The 18,508-nt window shown below is 39.4% G+C and overlaps 1 non-coding gene across 1 annotated transcript; it reads left to right on the top strand.

The window, feature by feature from the left end:
- The first annotated feature begins 2,098 nt into the window (after window positions 1-2,098).
- Window positions 2,099-2,206, top strand: LOC148577677 (small nucleolar RNA R71). Its single transcript, XR_015903024.1, has one exon. It is a non-coding gene; the product is annotated as a small nucleolar RNA R71 (small nucleolar RNA).
- The last annotated feature ends 16,302 nt before the right edge of the window (window positions 2,207-18,508 follow it).

The raw sequence follows: 18,508 nt of genomic DNA, 5'->3' as shown, positions 1-18,508 counted from the left end.
AAACGCCCTTAGAATGTATGTCTGGCATTAAACGCCATCTTGCTGCTTGTTTCTGGCGTTTAACGCCAATCCCATGCTCTGTTCTGGCGTTAAACACAAGTCTGGTGCTTGTTTCTGGCGTTTAATGCCAGCTTGATGCTTCTTTCTGGCGTTAAATGCTAGTTTGATGCTTCTTACTGGCGTTTAAATGCCAGTAAGCTCTTCCTCCAGGGTGAGCTATTTTTAATGCTGTTTTTCATTCTATTTTTGATTTTTCAGTAGTTTTTGTGACTTCACATGATCATCAACCTAAAGAAAACATAGAATAGCAATGGAAACTAAAGAGATATAATTAAATAACATTGGGTTGCCTCCTAACAAGCGCTTCTTTAAAGTCAATAACTTGACAGTGAGCTCTCATGGAGCCTCACAGATGTTCAGAGCATTGTTGGGACCTCCCAACACCAAACTTAGAGTTTGAATGTGGGGGTTCAACACCAAACTTAGAGTTTGGTTGTGGCCTCCCAACACCAAACTTAGAGTTTGACTGTGGGGGCTTTGGTTGACTATGCAGTGAGAGAAGCTTTTCATGCTTCCTCTCCATGGTTACAAAAAGAGATCCTTGAGTTTTAAACATAAGGTTGTCCTCATTCAGTTGAAGGACCAACTCTCCTCTGTCCATATCAATCACAGCTTTTGCTGTGGCTAGGAAGGGTCTTCCAAGGATGATGGATTCATCCTCATCCTTCCTAGTGTCTAGGATTATGAAATCAGTAGGGATGTAAAGGCCTTCAACCTTTACTAACAGGTCCTCTACTAATCCATAAGCTTGTTTTATTGATTTGTCTACCATCTCTAGTGAGATTCTTGCAGCTTGTACCTCATAGATTCCCAGTTTCTCCATTACAGAGAGTAGCATGAGGTTTATCCATGACCCAAGGTCACACAGAGCCTTCTCAAAGGTCATGGTGCCTATGGTACAAGGTATGAAGAACTTACCGGGATCCGGTTTCTTCTAAGGCAATGTCTGCCTTATCAATGCACTTAGTTCATTGGTGAACAAGGGGGGTTCATCCTCCCAAGTATCATTACCAACTAAACTGGCATTCAACTTTATGATGGCTCCTAGATATTTAGCAACCTACTCTTCAATGATGTCTTCATCCTCTTCAGAGGAAGAATAATCATCAGAGCTCATGAATGGTAAAAGGAGGTTCAATAGAATCTCTATGGTCTCTAGATGAGCCTCAGATTCTTTTGGTTCCTCAAAGGGAAACTCCTTATTGGTCAGTGAACATCCCAGGAAGTCTCCCTCACTAGGATTCACGTCCTTCTCCTCCTCTCTGGGTTCGGCCACACCAAGTAAGGTTATAGCCTTGCACTCTCTTTTTGGATTCTCTTCTGTATTGCTTGGGAGAGTACCAGGAGGAGTTTCTGTGACTCTTTTACTCAGCTGGCCCACTTGTGCCTCCAAATTTCTAATGGAGGACCTTGTTTCATACATGAAACTTAGAGTGGCCTTAGATAGATCAGAGACTATATTTACTAAGCTAGAAGTATTCTGCTTAAAATTCTCTGTCTGTTGCTGAGTGAATGACGGAAAAGGCTTGCTATTGCTAAACCTGTTTCTTCCACTATTATTAAAGCCTTGTTGAGGCTTTTGCTGATCCTTGCATGAGAAATTTGGATGATTTCTCCATGAGGTATTATAGGTGTTTCCATAGGGTTCTCCCATGTAATTCACCTCTGCTATTGCAGGGTTCTCAGGATCGTAAGCATCTTCTTCAGAAGATCCCTCTTTAGTACTATTGGATGCAGCTTGCAATCCATTCAGACTCTGAGAAATCATATTGACTTGCTGAGTCAATATTTTGTTCTGAGCTAATATGGCATTGAGAGTATCAATTTCAAGAACTCCCTTCCTTTGAGGCATTCCATTACTCACAGGATTCCTTTCAGAAGTGTACATGAACTGGTTATTTGCAACCATGTCAATGAGTTCCTGAGCTTCTGCAGGCATTTTCTTTAGGTGAATGGATCCACCTGCAGAATGGTCCAATGACATCTTAGATAATTCAGATAGACCATCATAGAATATATACAGGATAGTCCATTCTGAAAGCATGTCAGAAGGACACTTTTTAGTCAGTTGCTTGTATCTCTCCCAAGCTTCATAGAGGGATTCACCTTCTTTCTGTTTGAAGGTTTGAACATCCACTCTAAGCTTGCTTAGCTTTTGAGGAGGAAAGAACTTGGCTAAGAAAGCCGTGACAAGCTTATCCCAAGAGTTCAGGCTATCTTTTGGTTGAGAGTCCAACCATATTCTAGCTCTGTCTCTTACTGCAAACGGGAAATGCATAAGCCTGTAGACCTCAGGATCAACCCCATTGGTCTTAATAGTATCACAGATTTGCAAGAATTTAGTTAAGAACTGAAAAGGATCTTCTGATGGAAGTCTGACGTTAGGATTTTTGCTAGTAAAGAATGTCATGAAAACAGTCGCGTCGTAGATATAGTCTCTAAACCGACAGAAATCCCTTCGTACAAACGTTTTGGGTGTCACAAGTAACAAACCCCTTTTAGAAATTGTTAACCGAGTATTCAAACCTCGGGTCGTCTTCTCAAGGAACTGCGAGGAAGTATGTTCTTATTATTGGCTATAAAGGTTGTAATCGGGGTTTAGAATATGGGAAGCAAGTAATTTGAATGACAAGTAAAGTAAATGGCAATTAGAAGAAATAAATACTGTAAAGCAGACTTTTGGCAAGGTAAGAGAAATTAGAGGTTCAACGTAGTTATCTCTCCCAACTATGATGAAAGTTGAATCTAAACTCCACTTGATCAACCTGTACTAGGGCAAAGGAAAGTCAAGGGACTAATTAATCTGGCCTTCGAATCCTATTTATTTCCTAAGAAAAGGTTGGGATTACTTAAGTTCAGCTCAATTAGCAAGATAACGATTATCAATTATGTTGAGTTTAATAATTGTTGAGTTACTGAATTCTTAACCAGGACTAAAAGGGGAAAAGTAAAATTGCTGAAATAATAAAAATATCCTTAGATGGGAAGCAATGGTAACTTAAATCAAAGAGAACAATCATAAACTGACCTCAATTATCATTAATTCAAAGAACAATCTGTGACATAGAATAATTCATAAATCAAATTATAATAATCAATTCAAATGTTGGAATAAATAAATAAAAGTAAAACTAAAATAAAAGAACATTAAACCTGGGATCCAGAGTTACTCTTAAAACAAGAAGAAATCCTAAATCCTAAAAGAGAGAGAGAAGATCTCCCTCTCAGCTAAATCTAAATCATTGAGAAGTAAAATATGTGAGCTCTCCTTGAATGGGTGCATTCCCACACTTTATAACCTCTGGTCTATGCTGTCTGTACTTGGATCTGGGCTAAAAAGGGCTTCAGAAATCGCTATTAGCGTTTTCTGCAATTTCTGGTGCCTGGCCTCTGTCACGCGGTCGCGTCATTTGGAGCTTTTCCTTGCCACGTGGTCGCATCAGTCATGCGACCCCGTCATATGCGCTCTGCTTAAGGCGCGCAGTCGCGTCAATCATGCGTCCGCGTCGCTGCTGATTCGTGCTTGGCACGCAATCGCGTCGTCCATGCGATCGCGTGAATACCAGTTTCCTTCAAAGTTCCATTTTGCCTTCTCCTTCTATTTTTGTATGTTTCCTTTTCCATCCTTTAAGTCATTCTGCCTTAGAAAATCTGAAACTACTCAACACACTAATCACGGCATCGAATGGAAATAAAGGTAATTAAAATAATTAATTTTTTAAAGCTTAGGAAACATGTTTTTCATTTACATCACATAATAAGGAGGGGAAAGTAAAACCATGCAATTAATGTGAATAAGTAGGTGAGGAATTGTATAAATCACTCAAATTAGGCACAAAAGAACTCATGAAATATGGGTTTATCAACCTCCCCACACTTAAACACTAGCATGTCCTCATGCTAAATCCAAGGTAAATAATTAAGGTTAAAGTGATGGAATGTCATGCAATGCAACCTAATTTAAATGCAACTACCTAAATGAATGATGCATCATGCAACTCTAAATTATTCACTTATATATAAAGCTTACATGTAGTCAAGTTAATTCACATTCTCAAGGAGTCATGTATATATATATATATATATAGCTAACCCTTAAATAATAAAGCATTTTAGCATATGAGATGGGAAAGAAAACATTGTACAAACTTGCAAAACAATTAGTAAATATAAGCACAGATATATGTTGATGAGTTATAGAACCCTCACTGGATTTTGTGTTTACTCTCTAGTCACTCAGTGTTTATTGGGTTTATTTACTCTATTTTTCTTTTTATCCTTGCTTTCTATAGCTTTGTTCTTCATCTAACCAATCAACAATTATAGAATATAGCCATACCAAAAAGTCATGAGGTCTTTATTTAAGGTTGTAATGGGGCCAAGGTAAAGGTAAGGATTTATGCATAGGGTTAAGTGAGCTAATAAGTGAATCCTTAATTAGATTAAGAACTCATAACATGCATATTTAGCAAGATAAAACTTCTTTACCTATTCTCCCATATTATCCCACTTATTGTTACATGCTCATGTTTTCACTTTTTATTTTTATCCCATGTGCATTGTTTTTATTTTGCATTGGGGAATTTCTTTTGTATCCCCTTTTATTTAAATGTTGAAAAATAAATTTTTTTTAATGCACATGGTAATTGAATCACTTAGATTTTCTCATGAGCATGCTTCCCAAATTTTATTTTATTCCTTTTAACTTTTCTACCTTTTGTTTCTATCATCCATGTTCCCAAAAAGTTTCCCACATTTAACTCTATTCATAATTTTCTATCTTAAGCTAACCAAGGATTCACTTGGGATTTTCTTTTGTTTTTCTGCTTAAGGCTAGTAATTTGGCTAAAATAGAATAAAGGGGTTTTAAAAGGCTCAAGGGGGCTAACAAGGGTGATGTAAAAGGTAGGCTAATTTGGGGTGAGTGAGCTAAAATCAAATGATGGCCTCAATCATTCTCTTGGTATGTGTCTACATTCTATATTCTATAATTGGACATATAGATTAAAGCAAAGGAAAGAACATCAGAATAAAAAGAAACGAAACACACAGAAATGAAATTATGGTTTGAATGCAACCATACAATTTAAGCTCAAGACTCAGAGGCTGTGTGTTCTCTAACTCAAACATCATATATCATTTATATATTGTATGCAGGTTTAGTTAAAAATTCCCATTATTCTCATAAAAAAATTATTTAGGGTAGCTTTTAAAGTTTTAATGTTCCTCCTTGATGAAATGTTTTCAGCTTAACTACATCATGTAATGCTATATATAAGGTTTGTGGATTTAAATCTAATATGTTCAATTTCCTAGCTTACTTCCTTTTTATATTTTTCCTATTTAAACTATACTATCTTATGCTAAAAAGGGTAAACTATACTAATTAATCCACTAATAAATCAGAATTGCAAACTAAACTAAATAACTAAAATAAACTAAATGGCTAAAATATGAGCTAAAGATGCAAAATGTAGAAAATAGAGTAAAAATACATAGAAGCAATGTATAAGTACTCAGAAAATAGCAATAAAAAGAAAAATACAGAAAAAATATCCAAAATAAGAGAAAAAGTATGTAGTGGTTCACCAAAATAAACGCCAGAGATGGCGACCTCCCCACACTTAAAAGGAAGCATCGTCCCTGATGCTCAATCAAGCCGGGTGTGAAGGAGTGTCATCATTGGGAGGGATGGTAGCTGGAGTCTCAGTGGTGGTGGTGGGCTGAGGGTCTGGCTGCTGTGGAGGCGGTGCTGACTGGATCGGGATCTCAAGATCCGCAGCCTCAATCTGATGTGGGACCGCTGCCTGTGGTGTGGCTGGTGCTGCCTCCTGGGGATGGGTCTCTGCCTCAGGCGCATCCGCCTCCTCCTCAGATGCCTCGGATTGTGTGTCGGGCTCGGAGGGGATGTCACCGGATCGTATCATCAGCTTCAGGTGCTCATAGCGCCGCTTGTTGCGACGCTCCATCTGGTCAAGTTGTCGGAACAAGCGGTGCACCAGATGATAGACAGGCTCTGTGGCAAGTGGAGGTGCAGTGGTAGGTGGTGCAGCAGTGGAGGAAGAGGGTCCAGCAGACGGTGGGGCCGACTCATCAGTAGTAGTAAATGGTAGTGGTATGTGGCCCAAGGCTAAGAAGTTCCGGCTGTGCGGAATGATCTTCCTGTAATCCGCCGCTGGTGGTCTCTCATCGGCATCCTCCCATGGCACGTCAGCTCGACGGCCAAGCTGTGTAACCAGATATGGAAAAGGGAGGGTGCCTCGGACGTGGACCCTGGCCATATAGTGCCGAATGAAACGTGGCAGATAAAGGTCCTTACCCTCCAGTACACACCAAAGGAGAGTGATCATAGCAGCCGGGATCTCCGTCTCGTGAGTACTCGGCATCACATAATTACTCAAGATCTGATGCCATAACCGAGCCTCATCGTTTAAGTATGCTCTCTTGATCCCTCTAGGCATGGTAGTATCCTAACCCATCGCCCAAGGAACTATCGGGTCGAGAGCTATCCGTGCCTTTACGGCATCCCAATCAAACTGCATCTGACGCATGTCCTTCTCAGCCTTTGAATAACCATAAGGCTGATCGGACTTGGCTGGGAGCCGAAGAATGTCCTCTAAGGCCTCTTCAGTGACCAAAATTTGTTTTACTCTCAGGTGCACTGCATCTAGGGTAGTGAGATAGTAGTTGCAGTAGAATTCCCGTACCTAAGAGGAATTGACCTCTGTCAGTGTTCTCTCCAGAAAGAACCAGCCCCTTTGCTTGATTTGCTCAGTGGTGTACTGCTGGAGGGCTGCTAGAATCTTCAGAGTTTGTTCCAGGTATAAATTTCTGGAGTTTGCAAAAGTCAGGTACTTCAGTTCACAGTACCGGTTTGCAAATTTGATAGGATCATTTGCAGGGAGCAGCTGGTCAGCTTTCTCCTGCTGTGTGAAGTTCTTCTCCCGCCATGAAGAATCGTGCATTAGAGCAATGATGGACTGGGAGGAATTTCCTCTCTTTCGCTTGCCAGTAGCCTTGCCTTTGCCTTTCCTCTATGAGGCAGACATCCTGAAAAATAGAAAACCAGGATATGATAAAAACAGTAAAGCAAATAGGCAATTAAACAAAGGAAACTCAAAGCGGCAAAAGAGAAATAAAATAAGGAAAATGAGTATAAGAAATATGATGAATGTATGTTAGATGGAAAAAAATAATCAATATGCCATGGTTAGAAAGTTAGAGGAAAGTGAAAATAATCAGAAAAAAGATCAAAAGGGTTAGTATGGTTAGAATTTGAAAAAGAAGTTAGGAAATTAAAATTAGGGAGTTAGTAAAGTGCGGGTTAAAGTAAGTGGCATAGAAAAATTCCATATAACAAGGATTCACAGGTAAGAATAGAATTACTCATAATCGAACAAGGAAAACAGGGTGATGCTGATTCAAATAGAAATAAAGAAAGCAAAAATTGGAATCAGTAAATCACAAATGCAGTTTATGAACCAGGAAATCAAAGAGGATAAGAAAGTTTGCCATAGCATTCATGAAATGGTTTGGCTAAAGCAGAGTAAAACAGAGTTCAGAAATGCCAAACCAAAACATGAATGAAAACAATTTTCGAAAAAATTTGGGCAGCATTCCGGCTAAAATCGGATTGTCCCGGAAAATAAACAGCAATCATAGCAGTTCATATGAATTAAAAACTTGCTGTAGTTACCTATAATTAATAGAAATAGGAAAATTCAGAGTAACAAGCAGCAAATGCAAGAAATCGCAGCATATGAACAGGAATAACAGAATTGCAGTTATGATAAAACAGAAACAAGAACAGTGCAAGTAAACAGACCTAGATCCACTAACCACAGCCTAAGCTACCTAACAACCAAAAAATTCCACTACAGCATACGTATCTATCTATCCTAATGATGAACAGAAACGGAAAAAATTACAGAAAAATGATGAATGGAAAAAGGGGTGGAACGGGGAAGAAGGTGGCTCCGGTGGCGTCCGGCGCGGTGGCGGCGCACGGGGTTGCGGTGGCGGCTGAGGGGTTAGGGTTGGGGATTGAGGAAGGGAGGGGGGCTTGCGGGTGGGTGGCGGAGGGAGGGGGGAAGCGCGGTTGGGTGGCCGGCGGTGGGGGCGGTTGTTGCGGTTGGCAGTGGTGGAGAGGGGAGGAGAGAGGAAGAAGGGAGAAGAAGGGAGGGGAGGGGGTTGCGGCGGCGGCGTCTGTTGCGGCGGCGGCGTCTGGTGGGGGCGAGGTGGCGGCTGGGTGGTGCTGGGTGGTGGTTGGAGGGAGAGGAGGCAGAGAGGGAGAAGAGGGTTGGGGGTGGGGGGGCTGCGCGATTGATAGGGTTCGCGGGCTGGGGGGTTATATTTTCGAATCTATGCGGCCGCGTGGGGCACGCGGTCACGTGGTTGGGGTGAAAATGGGAGTGACGCGATCGCGTGGTTCGCACGATCGCATGAGAGGGGGGAAAGAGGGGTGACGCAATCGCGTGGGTCGCACGATCGCGTCGCTGGAATTGGTGCTAAACGCACGACTCCAGCGCCATTTTAGCGCAACTCTCTGTCTCCTTTTGGGGTGATGTGCAATCCATGCGACGCGATCGCGTCGCTCACGCGGTCGCGTGGGATTGGTATTTGTACAAGTGACGCGATCGCATGGGTCATGCGATCGCGTGGGCCAATTTGTGCGAAACGCACAAGGGCCGCACGATTCCAGCCTAACTTTCTGTTCGTTGGATCCTTATGCCGATATATATATCACGCGGCCGCGTGGGTCACGCGGTCGCGCGGGTAGTATTTTTCGCAGTATGACGCGATCGCATGGAGCGTGCGATCGCGTCGTGCACCCCTTTTTTTTTATGCATGAAAAATGCAGAATGCAATCGTTGACATGAATGCTATGCATGATTCCAGGTTTAATAAATTAAAATGAAAAAGGAAAAATGACAGCAATTAACAAGAAATAAATTGAAAAAGAAACGACCATACCATGGTGGATTGTCTCCCACCTAGCACTTTTAGTTAAAGTCCTTAAGTTGGACATTGGAGGAGTATCCTGTTATGGCGGCTTATGTTTAAATTCATCTAAAAATCTCCACCAGTGCTTGGAATGCCAATAGCCTCCGGGGTCCCAATCTAGGCATGTGAAGCTTCTGAGCAGCTCCAAACAGATTTTCAGGCTCCCGGGACTACGAATGTTAGGATAGCGTCCAGGATTCCAAGCCTTGCTTTTAAATCCGCCTCCGGCTTGATCTACATGTTTCCATCCGGGCGGTTTAAAAAGTAGAATATCACCGTGGTGACCAAACGTTCTCCGTGATCCATGCAATTTAGCATGATACGAATCCGTGTACTTCGAGGTGAAGCGTGGAACCATATTGAACCTTGTGCACCAGCTCTGAGTACGAGCCATTTCCCTCTTACTCTTAAAGCCGCAGAGAGCTCTAAGCTGGCCATCTGTTTCAAGCAAACCATATTCAAGCGAATAAGTAAAGTTATAAGTTAAGGATTGTTCTCACTTGAAGCTTGTATTAGGTGGTAATGGCCTTGGGATAGGTGTTTTTGGTGGTTCTGCAAGTTCCGTTTCCTTGTGCTCTTCTATGAATTCCTCCACTTCTTTGCAAAGATCTTCAATTGTATATGTGTCCTGGTCAAAGTCTTCTGTGTCTTCCTCATCACTTGAGTCATAGATTGGAGGTTGAGAGAAATCTACCTCTGCATCATCTTCATATTCACTTAGGGAAGATTCTTCGATCTCAGAGAATTCACTTGCGGATGCAAGCTCATCACCAAGAGAGCTAGACTTGTGACTATCATCATTAAGGGATTTTGCTTCTTGGATTATTCCGTCTGATTCTTCATAAACGATTTGCCTTGGAGAAATATCTTCCTTAGCATCAACTGTAGCATCCTGGGCGGAGTTTTCCTCAATTCTGGATTCCCATGGAAGTTCAGCATCTCCTAGGTCTTCAACCAACTCTTCTTCTTGAACAATGACAGCTTCTTCTAACTGTTCTAGTACAAATTCATGCTCTGTCTTGTCCACTGGAATTTCTGGTATCTCCTTCATGCTACGCTCTTCATTGGGCTGTCCACATGGAGCTGTGGCTGATCCTTGTGTATTTAAGCGCCTAGAAGCCCATTGAATTATCACTTGCTCCAGTTGTTGAATGGTTGTGTGAAATTTTCTTACTGTTTCCTTTAGGCGATCCTCTACTTCTCGGGTTGCTGGACTTAGACATGATACAAAGGAAAGTGGTGGTGATTGGGAACGATTGGATTGGTATTGGGGTAAGGAAGGATCATATGGTGGCGAATGGTGAAGAGAAGCTTGTGAGTGTGGTGGTTCGAGGTTATGTTGAAAGGGTGGTTTATATGCACGGGGTGGGGCTTGTTGGTAGTTACAAGGTTGTCCACCATGTCTTTCAGCTGGGTATGCATTGTAGAATGGTCTTTGTCCAGGATATCTCGGAGGGTGTCGCTGCCAAAAGGGTTGATTAGATCCTCTTGGTTCCATCCATCCTTGATTGGTCTGACCTTGATGCACATTCCTGCTGTAACTTCTATTTCCTTTAACAACATTAGAACCAAACTCAAAGCGAGAGGGGTGAGAGTTCATAGTAGCAAATAAAGATAAAAAGGAAAAGCAAAAATAAATAAACAAGCAAAAGAAAAATATTTACAATAACCAATAATAAGGCACACGTTAGCAGTTCCCCGGCAACGGCGCCATTTTGACGTTAGGATTTTTGCCAGTAAAGAATGTCATGAAAAACAGTCGCGTCGTAGATATAGTCTCTAAACCGACAGAAATCCCTTCGTACAAACGTTTTGGGTGTCACAAGTAACAAACCCCTTTTAGAAATTGTTAACCGAGTATTCAAACCTCGGGTCGTCTTCTCAAGGAATTGCGAGGAAGTATGTTCTTATTATTGGCTATAAAGGTTGTAATCGGGGTTTAGAAGATGAAAAGCAAGTAATTTGAATGACAAGTAAAGTAAATGGCAATTAGAAGAAATAAATACTGTAGCAGACTTTTGGCAAGGTAAGAGAAATTAGAGGTTCAACGTAGTTATCTCTCCCAACTATGATGAAAGTTGAATCTAAACTCCACTTGATCAACCTGTACTAGAGCAAAGGAAAGTCAAGGGACTAATTAATCTGGCCTTTGAATCCTATTTATTTCCTAAGAAAAGGTTGGGATTACTTAAGTCCAGCTCAATTAGCAAGATAACGATTATCAATTATGTTGAGTTTAATAACTGTTGAGTTACTGAATTCTTAACCAGGACCAAAAGGGGAAAAGTAAAATTGCTGAAATAATAAAAATATCCTTAGATGGGAAGCAATGGTAACTTAAATCAAAGAGAACAATCATAAACTGAAAATACCTCAATTATCATTAATTCAAAGAACAATCTGTGACATGGAATAATTCATAAATCAAATTATAATAATCAATTCAAAAGTTGGAATAAATAAATAAAAGTAAAACTAAAATAAAAGAAAATTAAACCTGGAATCCAGAGTTACTCTTAAAACAAGAAGAAATCCTAAATCCTAAAAGAGAGAGAGAAGATCTCCCTCTCAACTAAATCTAAATCATTGAGTAGTAAAATATGCGAGCTCTCCTTGAATGGGTGCATTCCCACACTTTATAACCTCTGGTCTATGCTGTCTGTACTTGGATCTGGGCCAAAAAGGGCTTCAGAAATTGCTATTAGCGTTTTCTGCAATTTCTGGTGCGTGGCATCTGTCAGGCGTCCGCGTGGGTCATGCGGTCACGTCATTTGGAGCTTTTCCTTGCCACGCGGTCGCGTCAGTCATGCGACCGCGTCATATGCGCTCTGCTTAAGGCGCGCGGTCGCGTCAGTCATGCGGCCACGTCGCTGCTGATTCGTGCTTGGCACGCGATCGCGTCGTCCATGCGATCGCGTGAATACCAGTTTCCTTCAAAGCTCCGTTTTGCCTTCTCCTTCTGTTTTTGTATGTTTCCTTTTCCATCCTTTAAGTCATTCTGCCTTAGAAAATCTGAAACTACTCAACACACTAATCACAGCATCGAATGGAAATAAAGGTAATTAAAATAATTAATTTTTTAAAGCTTAGGAAACATGTTTTTCATTTACATCACATAATAAAGAGGGGAAAGTAAAACCATGCAATTAATGTGAATAAGTAGGTGAGGAATTGTATAAATCACTCAAATTAGGCACAAAAGAACTCATGAAATATGGGTTTATCAAAGTCCATGAAACTTGCAATTCTGTTGCATTAGAGAAACTAATTGAGGCTTTAGCTCAAAATTGTTTGCTCTAATGGCAGGGATTGAGATGCTTCTTCCATGCAAGTTGGAATTTGGTGCAGTAAAGTCACCAAGCATCTTCCTTGCATCTCCACCATTATTATTATTTTCGGCCATGTCTCCTTCTTTTTCGAAAATTTCTGTCAGATTTTCTCCAGAGAGTTGTGCTTTAGCTTCCCTTAGCTTCCTCTTCAGAGTCCTTTCTGGTTCAGGATCAGCTTCAACAAGAATGTTCTTATCCCTGTTCCTGCTCATATGAAAAAGAAGAGAACAGAAAAGAAAATATGGAATCCTCTATGTCACAGTATAGAGATTCCTTATATGAGTATAAGAAGAGAAGGATGGAAGAAAGAAAAGATAAGAATTCGAACACAGAGGAGAAGAGTTGGTTCGAATTGTTGAGTAGAAGAGAAGTGTTAGTAAATAAATAAATAATTAGAAGGAGATGAGAGAGGGAAGAATACGAAAATTAAATAAAATAAAATAAAAATATTTTTGTTTTTAATTTAAAATTAAAGTTAAAATTCAAAAATTTTAAGAAGAAAAATGAAATGAAATTAAATTAAAATTTAAAACAATTAGTTAATTAAAAAGGAATTTTGAAAAAGTGGTTAGTGATTTTCGAAAATTAGAGAGAGAGAATTAGTTAGGTAGTTTTGAAAAAGATAAGAATCAAACAAGATAAGATTAATTGAAAAAAAGATTTGAAAATCAATTTTGAAAAGATAAGAAGTTAGATAAGAAGTTAGAAAAGATTTTGAAATTGATTTTGAAAAAGATGTGATTGAAATTTGTTTTGAAAAAGATTTGAAAAAGAAATTTAAAAAGATTTGATTTTAAAAATTAAAGTTCATTACTTGACTAACAAGAAACAAAAAGATATGATTTTAAAATTTAAAGATTGAACCTTTCTTACTAGGCAAGTAACAAACTTAAAATTTTTGAATCAATCACATTAATTGTTAGCATTAATTTTGAAAATATGAAATAGAAATAAGAAAAAGATTTTGAAAATAAATTTTGAAAATTTCAAAATTATGAAAGAAAAAATGAAATAGATTTGATTTTTGAAAAACATTTGAAAAAGATAGAATTTTTAAATTGAAAATTTGATTTGACTCATAAGAAACAACTAAATTTTAAAAATTTTTGAAAAACTCAACTCAAATTTTCGAATTTTATGAGAAGAAAAAGGGAAAGATATTTTTTTTATTTTTGAATTTTAATGATGAGAGAGAAAAACATCAAAAAGACTCAATGCATGAAAATTTTGGATCAAAACACACAATGCATGCAAGAACACTTTGAATATCAAGATGAACACTAAGAACTTATTTTTGAAAATTTTTAAGAAAAGAAAAACATGCAAGACACCAAACATAAAAATTTTTAATGTTAAGACACTAACAATTTGAAAATGCATATGAAAAACAAGAAAAGACACAATATGAAAATGCAAAGATCAAACAAAGAAGATCATCAAGAACAACTTGAAGATCATGAAGAACATACGATGAATTTTCAAAAATTAAAGAAAATTATAAAAGCATGCAATTGACACCAAACTTAAGAATTGACACTAGACTCAAACAAGAAACACAAAATATTTTTTGGTTTTTATGATTTTATTAATTTTTTTGTTTTTTCGAAAATTATTTTCGGAAAAGCGAAAAAGAAAAATTTTTTTTTGTATTTTTCGGAAATAAGAAATAAAAAGATTAAAAATAATATAAAATTACCTAATCTGAGCAACAAGATGAACCGTCAGTTGTCCAAACTCGAACAATCGCCGGCAACGGCGCCAAAAACTTGGTGCACGAAATCGTGATCGTTCATTCCTTGGTAACGGCGCTAAAGACTTAATACGCACGCTCATAATCTTAGTTCTTTGTCACAACTTCGCACAACTAACCAGCAAGTGCACTGGGTCGTCTAAGTAATAAACCTTACGTGAGTAAGGGTCGATCCCACGGAGATTGTCAGCTTGAAGCAAGCTATGGTCACCTTGTAAATCTCAGTCAGGCAGATTCAAATGGTTATAGAGTTTTAATAATTAAAAGATAAATAAAACATAAAATAAAGATAGAGATACTTATGTAATTCATTGGTGAGAATTTCAGATAAGCATATGGAGATGCTTAGTTCCTTCTGAATCTCTGCTTTCCTACTGCTTTCATCCAATCATTCCTACTCCTTTCCATGGCAAGCTGTATGTTGGGCATCACCGTTGTCAATGGCTACATCCCGTCCTCTCAGTGAAAATGGTCCAAAATGCGCTGTCACCGCACGGCTAATCATCTGTCAGTTCTCGATCATACTGGAATAGGATTCAGTAATCCTTTTACGTCTGTCAGTACGCCCAGCACTCGCGAGTTTGAAGCTCGTCACAGCCATCCCTTCCCAGATCCTACTCGGAATACCGCAGACAAGGTTTAGACTTTCCGGATCTCAAGAATGGCCACCAATACTTCTAGCCTATACCACGAAGACTCTGATCTCACGATCAGGAGGCTAAGAGATATGCATTCAAGCTTGCTTTCATGTAGAACGGAAGTGTTTGTCAGGCACGCGTTCAAAAGTGAGAATGGTGATGAGCGTCACATAATCATCATATTCATCATGTTCTTGTGTGCGAATGAATATCTTAGAGAAGAAATAGGCTTGAGTTGAATAGAAAAACAATAGTATTTTGCATTAATTCATGAGGAACAGCAGAGTTCCACACCTTAATCTATGGTATGTAGAAACTCTACCGTTGAAAATACATAAGAGCAAGGTCCAGGCATGGCCGAATGGCCAGCCCTCTAAACGTGTACAAAATTATCTAAAGATGATCAAAGGTCTTCCAAGATTCCAAGATGTAAAAACAATAGTAAAAAGTTCTATTTATACTAAACTAGTTACTAGGGTTTACAGAGATAAGTAAATGATGTAGAAATCCACTTCCGGACCCACTTGGTGTGTGCTTGGGCTGAGCATTGAAGCTTTCACATTTAGAGGTCTTCCTTGGAGTTAAACGCCAGTTTGTAACCTGTTTCTGGCGTTTAACTCTGCTTTGCAACCTGTTTCTAGCGTTTAACTCCAGAATAGGGCAGAAAGTTGGCATTGAACGCCAGTTTGCGTCGTCTAAACTCGGGCAAAGTATGAACTATTATCTATTGCTGGAAAGCCCTGGATGTCTAATTTCGAATGCAATTGAGAGCGCGCCATTTGGACTCTTATAGCTCCAGAAAATCTACTTTGACTGCAGGGAGGTCAGAATCCAACAACATCTGCAGTCCTTCTTCAGCCTCTGAATCTGATTTTTGCTCAAGTCCCTCAATTTCAGCCAGAAATTACCTGAAATCATAGAAAAAATAATAAAAATATATTAGAAATGTTATTTTTATTTAAAAACTAATAAAAATATATTAAAAACTAATTGAATCATACTAAAAACTATGTAAAAATAATGCCAAAAAGCGTATAAATTATCCGCTCATCAGTCGGTCATGGGCCAACCTTCTAAGAGGTCGGCCAACCCGGTCCTTTATAGCTCGAACTGATGTATGAACAATGCCACTGCTTGAGCTTCGATCTTCCTTGTGAGGTCGTGCTTCTTAGCTTCTTTCCCTTTGAGGGAGTCATGCTCAAGCATTTGTTTGGCTTGTTTCTTCATTGCTTTGCAATCCTTGCAGATTGTCTAGAGGTTTAGTACTTCCTAGTCCGACCTCTTTTGAGTGGTAGTGTGGGTTTTCTACCCTTGCCTTCTGGATCACGCCTTACTTTAAGTTTGTGTCGACAACCCTCTGCTTTGGCGAAGTTATCCAAGCAGCTTGATATTCGGGCTTTTAGTGACTTGTCCGATGACTTTTTAGTGTTCTTTATATAGAACCTTTTTTAGTCTCAGATGACTTTCATAGCCCTGTTTTAGATTGTGCCTTCTTTGAGCGGAGTTGTATCCCTTTTAGCTAAGCACATTTGAGCCTTAAGTTGTTTCCCAACCTTTTGGCTTGTTCTCTTTTGAGATCGTACTTATGCCTCTTCTTAGCTGACATCGACCTGTACGACTGGTGCACAAAATTACAATCACACTTTTGCAACTCCGCACAACTAACCAGCAAGTGCACTGGGTCGTCCAAGTAATACCTTACGTGAGTAAGGGTCGATCCCACGGAGATTGTCGGCATGAAGCAAGCTATGGTTATCTTGTAACTCTTAGTCAGGATATCAATAATTCTCAGATTTAATTGTAAAAAGTAAAAGAACATGAAATAAATACTTGTTATGCAGTAATAAAGAACAGGTTGAGGTTTTGGAGATGCTTTGTCTTCTGAATCTCTACTTTCCTACTATCTTCTTCTTCATGCACGCAAGGCTCCTTCCATGGCAAGCTTTATGTTGGGCATCACCGTTGTCAATGGCTACTTCCCGTCCTCTCAGTGAAAACATTCCAAATGCGCTGTCACCGCACGGCTAATCATCTGTCGGTTCTCGATCATGTCGGAATAGGATCTATTGATCCTTTTGCGTCTGTCACTACGCCCAACACTCGCGAGTTTGAAGCTCGTCACAGTCATCCCTTCCCAGATCCTACTCAGAATACCACAGACAAGGTTTAGACGTTCCGGATCTCAAGAATGGCCGCCAAAAATTCTAGCTTATACCACGAAGACTCTGATCTGAATGATGAGGCTAAGAGATATGCATTCAATCTAAGGTAGAACGGAGGTGGTTGTCAGGCACGCATTCATGGGTGAGAATGATGATGAGTGTTACGGATCATCACATTCATCAGGTTGAAGTGCGAATGAATATCTTAGAATAGAAGCAAGCGTGATAGAATGAAAAACAGTAGTAATTGCATTAATTCATGAAGAACAGCAGAGCTCCTCACCCCTAACAATGGGGTTTAGAGACTCATGCGGTAGAAAATACAATAAGAAATGTGTAAAGTGTCATGAGGTACAAGATGAATCACTAAAAGTAGTTTTTATAGTAAACTGGTGACCTAGGGTTACAGAAAATGAGTAAGCTAGGGTGTTTAGTGTAAAAATCCACTTCCGGGCCCCACTTGGTTGTGCTTGGGCTGAGCATTGAAGCTTTCATGTGTAGAGACTTTTTTTGGAGTTAAACGCCAGCTTTTGTGCCAGTTTGGGCATTTAACTCCAGTTTTTATGCCAGTTCCGGCGTTAAACACCAGAATTCTTGAGCTGACTTGGAATGCCTGTTTGGGCTATCAAATCTCGGGAAAAGTATGGACTATTATATATTGCTGGAAAGCCCAGGATGTCTACTTTCCAACTTAATTGAGAGCGTGCCAATTGGGCTTCTGTAGCTCCAGAAAATCCACTTTAAGTGCAGAGAAGTCAGAATCCAACAACATCTGCAGTCCTTTTTCAGCCTCTGAATCAGATTTTTGCTCAGGTCCCTCAATTTCAGCCAGAAAATACCTAAAATCACAGAAAAATACACAAACTCATAGTAAAGTCCAAAAAAGTGAATTTAAAAAAAAATAATAAAAATATAATAAAAAATAATTAAAATATACTAAAAACATACTAAAAACAATGCCAAAAAGCGTATAAATTATCTGCTCATCACAACACCAAACTTAAATTGTTGCTTGTCCCCAAGTAATTGAAAATCAAATAGGATAAAAAGAAGATAATATACAATGAATTCCAAAAACATCTATGATGATCAGTATTAATTAGATGAGCGGGGCTTTTAGCTTTTTGCTTCTGAACAGTTTTGGCATCTCACTTTATTCCTTGAAGTTCAGAATGATTGGCATCTATAGGAACTCAGAATCCAGATAGTGTTATTGATTCTCCTAGTTAAGTATGTTGATTCTTGAACACAGCTACTTTATGAGTCTTGGTTGTGGCCCTAAGCAGTTTGTTTTCCAGTATTACCACTGGATACATAAATGCCACAGACACATAACTGGGTGAACCTTTTCAGATTGTGACTCAGCTTTGCTAGAGTCCCCAATTAGAGGTGTCCAGAGCTCTTAAGCACACTCTTTTTGCTTTTGGACCACGACTTTAACCGCTCAGTCTCAAGTTTTTACTTGATACCTTCACACCACAAGCACATGGTTAGGGACAGCTTGGTTCAGTCGCTTAGGCCAGGATTTTATTTCCTGTAGGCCCTCCTATCCACTGATGCTCAAAG

Source organism: Arachis ipaensis, chromosome B1, assembly GCF_059453495.1.
Source record: "Arachis ipaensis isolate K30076 ecotype BB chromosome B1, ASM5945349v1, whole genome shotgun sequence".
Taxonomy (NCBI): Eukaryota; Viridiplantae; Streptophyta; class Magnoliopsida; order Fabales; family Fabaceae; genus Arachis; species Arachis ipaensis.
Note: the sequence above shows the minus strand (reverse complement) of the source record. Positions and strands in the feature narration are given on the sequence as shown.